Source organism: Aotus nancymaae, unplaced genomic scaffold (genome assembly GCF_030222135.1).
Source record: "Aotus nancymaae isolate 86718 unplaced genomic scaffold, 86718_ANA_hifiasm-v0.15.2.pri h1tg000033l, whole genome shotgun sequence".
Taxonomy (NCBI): domain Eukaryota; kingdom Metazoa; phylum Chordata; class Mammalia; order Primates; family Aotidae; genus Aotus; species Aotus nancymaae.
The window spans coordinates 2,147,074-2,152,753 of NW_026988447.1; the positions used below are offsets into that span (position 1 = coordinate 2,147,074).

At 46.1% G+C, this 5,680-nt stretch overlaps 2 pseudogenes; one reads left to right on the forward strand and one right to left on the reverse strand.

Moving 5' to 3' along the window:
• Nucleotides 1-2,181: 2,181 nt before the first annotated feature.
• LOC135277821 (C2 domain-containing protein 2-like) lies at nt 2,182-3,380 on the reverse strand (annotated as a pseudogene).
• On the forward strand, nt 3,379-4,721 carry LOC135277822 (ras-related protein Rap-1A-like; annotated as a pseudogene).
• Nucleotides 4,722-5,680: the final 959 nt, after the last annotated feature.

Consider the following 5,680-nt stretch of genomic DNA (forward strand, 5'->3'; position numbering starts at 1 on the left):
ACTTGGTTAAAATGAAGTGCTCTGTCAAAACTCTCACAGCAAGTTTTCAACTGGAACAAGGAGATGGCTAATTTTGTTATTGCTACAATAACACACACGTGTGTGCAGACACACACACCACACACACACTTAAAGCTCCATATCATTCCTCCACAAAGAACAGAGACATCTCCTTAAACAAAGCAAACTGGGAAGGGTTGCTAGCTCATTAAAACCAACATGAGCTCCCAGTTCCAGGGATACAGACACAATTAATCTTAGTATTCACAAGGAATCGCTTTTAAAACCCCACTCAACAAAACTTTCATCCAGACAAACGCCAAAAACAAAAGCCCTCAAGCCACAGAAGCTTGTAGAAGAGGTGAAGCGATAAAGGTGATTTACACATCAGCATTTTTAGTATTTGGTGGCTCATCTTAATTGATCTTTAACCTTCACAACATTTCTTTATCATAAATACCCTACACCATGGAAAAACAAACCTGTATAAAATAGCTTGGAAAAGAAACATTCACAGTATCAACAGAGCCCGTTTTCTCACGGTACTACCCTGAAGCCAGCCTACGTGTTTCCTTGGCCATTGCTTCATCAACTGCCTGCTACGTTGGTGTTTCCTGTGACTTCAGAAAAGGCCACTGGATGGAGACCACGTGAGCGTGTCTATGGGAAGCAGAGCCCCAGACCTAGGTATTCAACAGTAAGCAGTGCTCATGGGATTCATCTGGAAATGGGATGGTTAAAAACTGTTTTGAGGAGGAGCAAGAAGCCTTTATCTAAAATTCTGGGCCTGGCACAGTGGCTCATGCCTATAATCCCAGCACTTTTGGAGGCCAAGGTGGGTAGATCACCTGAGGTCAGGAGTTCAAGACCAGCCTAACCAACTTGGTGAAACTCCATCTCTACTAAATACAAATAAATTAGCCAGGTGTGGTGGTGCAGGCCTGTAATCCCAGCTACTTGGGAGGCTGAGGCAGGAGAATCGCTTAAACCTGGGAGGTTTCAGTGAGCCACCATTGCACTCAAGCCTGGGCAACAGAGTGAAACCCCATCTCCAAAAATAATTTTTTTAAAATAAAAAAAGCTTCTGATATCCTCACATTTGAGTAGAGTGCACCTGAATTCCAAAATCAAACAAAAAGAACAATTAAAAACTTCTCATCCGTGTCTGAAATTCTGACACATAATCACATAATGTCCTCTTGGAATTCTTCTATGTCTCAGGCTCTTTTTACCATATGGCCAAGAGCAGTAAAACCTCAAGTAAAACGTTCAAGTGAACATCTGCCCCGAAAGACTAGCTGTGGTGCCTGACTCTGGGGACAGAAACTGGGTAGTATTCATATATTTTGCAACTCCAAGTGCTTTTTTTAAAAACAATGATTAAAATTGGAATATAATTTTTAAAAACAAAGCAGGTTGTAAAAGTCATTTTAAAGTCACTCGGTAATTCTTGGAACACTTAAGAAGTATGTAACGTGCATCTTAAAGTGAAATTCCTAATGTAGTGTTCTAATCTCTCCCCCTAAAAAACAAGGAAAAAATCCTGTAATTTTGGTCTTTATATAGGTTTCTACTCACCAGCGGCTCTGTGACCTCTGAAATATTTAATGTTTAAGGATTAAAGAACTCCTCTGGAAGGAAGCTCGCCCATCTCCATCTCCAGGAGTGAAGTCAAGTGTTCATAACAGCCTTTTACATCTCTTTGGAGAAAACTGAATCACATTAAACTGTCAAAAACACTTCACCCCAATGATGACTGCTCGTTCACCAGCACGTCTACTGGAAGTGGCACATTCAGAAGGAGCAGACCAAAGTGAAAACTGTGAATGAACTGAAGTAGAAAGGCAGCTGATGAGGAAAGCGACTGGAATGATACCTAGGGATATTAAAACGGTGTGCCAGGTTCATCACGTTTTCCACCAAAACAAACCCAAACAAGGGCACCCCAAACTGTGTCCAAGAGTACTGTTGACAGCGAAATTCTGAAGTGCTCATAGAAGGAATTTCCTGCAAGTTTGGCCCATTTAAACTTCCATTCCTAAGACTGACACCTGAGACACAAAATAATTTCCTCTACTGCCCTAAAAGGACTTTTTGTTTTGCCTACTGGCAGCATTTGGCAAAATCCATGTCTATGTTTGGTTACCATGTTCTATGAGCAGTCACGTATGGCTCCCGACTTCATTCGACAGGCCTGCTGTGCTCTTGTTTAGCAAGTATAACAGGCAGGAAAAAAACCTGGCTGTCAACTGCTCCACTAGTATTATTAGAGCTTTTAACACGATAGTGAAAAATGTAAAAACCATGTGAGAATACAGAGGGAGGGATGGGTGAGGACTTCAATTCACCAGTTTCCGCATAAGTAGACTCTGCCGTGGCGTAGCCCAGCACCGAGCAGCCGCAGGCAGACCCGCTGGTCAGCATGAAACTCTGTGGTCCAGAAGGCTGCTTCTTAAATAAATCCAAAGGAACTGTGCGGTCGCCAGCAGACCTTCTGAGGATCGTCCAGCGTCTGAAATCTGCAGGTGTAACTCCTTCGACTTGGCATTCAACTCGAAGGTGAATTCCTCTTCCCACGTGAGGTCCGTAGTATTTTTCGTCAGGGTGCTGGAGAACCTCTGAAGAGCATCGTTCAGCTGCACGACGCACACTGTGTTAACGTGGCCTGAAGCATCGGGCTGGCTCAGCAGGAAGGCGCGGATACTCCTCACCAGCAGCTTTAGCTCGGGAGCCCTCGGAGGTTTGGGAGGACAGGATTCCTGAGCAGTAGACGGAGCACACTCTTAAGTTCTGAGCTTCCTGTACATTCGTGGGCTTGGTGATCAGAAGCACTGATGGAGAGGCAGAACCAACCACGTGCTTCAAGAGCTCCTTCAGAGTGTCTGACACCGTGCGCGTCTCGGCCACCCGGTCCTCCCCCAGTGCTTTGGGCTGGATAGTAACGGCCATTTCTGGCACACTCATGAAGGACCAGCTAATCTGGATGTTCTCTCGCTTCTCTTTCAGGTGGAACTCCAGCTGAGCACACTGGAGACCGCCTCCACCGCCAGCTCCAGGGGCTGCTGCCGCGGGTCCTCCTCGAAGGACAGGAAAGGCGGGCCCCCTTTCCTCTCGGCCTCCTAGTTCAGGGCGGTCACCCAGGCCGCCTACCACTGGCTCCTCCAGCTGCACAGCGTCAGGATCCAGGAGAGCAGCGCGTCGGACCCAGGGCGCGGCCCCCCGCCAGGCTCCAGCGCCCGCCGCCGGGGCTGGGGTCGCGCCCTGGCCAGAGCCCACTGCGCCAGGTACAGGCCCACCGTGGCCAGGGCCGCGACGAAGAGCGACACCAGCGCGAGCCACTGCACCTCCCCGAGCCACGAGCCCAGCGGGGCCAAGGCCATGGCGCATCCCCGGCCCGCCTCTCCCCAACTTCCTCGGCAGCCCTGGGCGCGGGCAACGGGCTTACGATACGCGCTGGCGGCGGCCGTGGCGCGCGGGGGGCGTGGAGGGGGCGCGGCCTTGCCGGAGCCCGGCGAGGAGAGCGGCCCGGGGCCTCCGGGCGGGGCGGAAACGCGCGGCGGCCGGGGCTGGGCGCAAGCCTCGCACACCTGCGGAACAGGGGCGCGAGCGGACCCCGCGGCTGGCGCTCCCGACTCGGCGTCTGGGAAGTTCCCGGGCCGCGGCCGGGCGCGCTTCCTCCTGCCCGCGACGCCCTGGGCGTCCAGCCTGCTGCCCCGCGGTGGCTTGAGGCTCGGGCCGCGGGGCGGGCTATTGGTGTTTATCTTTACACAAACCTTAAAGAGAAATTGAGGTTGATTTTTCTTGTTTTCATGTGACCATGAAAGGGTGAAGCAGGGAATCAAGGAACCAGCCCTAGATGACTCAGGTAATCTGAGAGCAGGCCTGGGATCCACACACAGGACACACACCCAGATGGAATCACAATGCCTGGCCTTCCTCTTTCCTCAATCCCTATTTAAATTAATCTGGAAGATTTATGAGATTAAAAAGAGTGGTAACAGGAAAGGAGAGATGATTGGTAGAGGAAGGAAAGTTCATTAAGATTTGGGACAATTGTGAGGGAGAAGAGAAAAAAGAGACAGGGCCTGAGAGCCCTGAGATGGATTGAAAGGGGAGCCTCAGCTCAAAGAAAAGGAGGGATCATCAGTATTTAAACAGACCACATCCTGTGTGAGTACAAGCTAGTGGTCCTTAGTTCAGGAGGTATTGGGACATCTGCTCTGATAGTTCAGTTTGTTCAGGGAAATTTTTTTGAAAAATATGACACAATGATGGAAGTTTCCTACAGAAAGCAAGTTGAATCTAATTGCCAAGGGTGTATGCTCGAAATCCTGGATACTGCAGGGACAGAGCAATCTACGGTGATGGGTGATTTGTATATGAAGAATGGTCAAGGTTTTACACTAGTATATTCTTTTATAGCTCAATCCACATTTAATGACTTACAGGACCTGAGGGAACAGATTTTATGGGTCAAGGGCACAGATGATGTTCCAATGATTTTGGTTGGCAATAAATGTGACCTGGAAGATGAGTGAGTAGTTGGCAAAGAACAGGGCCGGAATTTAGCAAGACAGTGGCGTAACTGCGCCTTTGTAGAAACGTCTGCAAAATCAAAGATCAATGTTAATGAGATATTTTATGACCTGGTCAGACAGATAAATAGAAAAACACCAGTGGAAAAGAACAATCCTAAAAAGAAATCAAGTCTGCTGCTCTAAGTCTGTAGTCAACAGCAGCTCTGAGCCAGATTACAGGAATGAAGAACTGTTGCCTGATTGGAAAGTGCCAGCATTTCAGATTTCACAAAATAATTCTGAAGAGGCTTCTCATGCTGTATATATTATGTGAAGAATTTAGATCTTATGTTAGTTTGCACAAGTTCCCTGGAGAAAAAAGTTGCTCTGTGTATGTATATCTATTGGAAAATAAGACAATAGTGTTTCTCCTTTGCAATAGCAGTTAAACAGGTGTGAAAATATACTTGACTCTCATATGATTATACAAAAGAGCATGGATGCATTTCAAATGTTAGATATTGCTACTATAATCAAATGATTTCATATTGACCTTTTTATCATGATTCCTCCCTATTAAGCATTAAAAAGTTGAACCATTCTACTTTATATCTGTAATGATATTATGAAATGTCCCCTCAACCTCATTGCAGCAGTTAACATTCTTGAGTCATTGACTTCATTTTATATTTAAAAAAAATGGAATATCATCTGTCATTATATTCTAATTAAAATTATGCATAATGCTTTAGAAAAAAATGGGTCTATTTTTCTATAGAAGAAAAAAACTGGAATAACTGATTTCTATGGCTTTCAAAGCTAAAATATATAATATACTAAACCAACTCTAATATTGCTTCTTGTGTTTTACTGTCAGATTAAATTACAGCTTTTATGGATGATTAAATTTTAGTACATTAAAAAAAAAAAAAACCTAAGTGAAATTAGCTTGCCTGGAATGAAGCATTGATATACTGAAAACTGATTAGCCTTCTGAAAGGAAACTTTTGTTTATTTAATATTTTTTGAGACAGGGTCTTCTTCTGTCATCGAGGCTGGGGTTGCAACCTCTGGTCCACAGGTTCAAGCCATTCTCCCACCTAAGCCTCTGGAGTAGCTGAGACTACAGGGGTGGGCCACCATGCCCAGCTAGTTTTTGAATA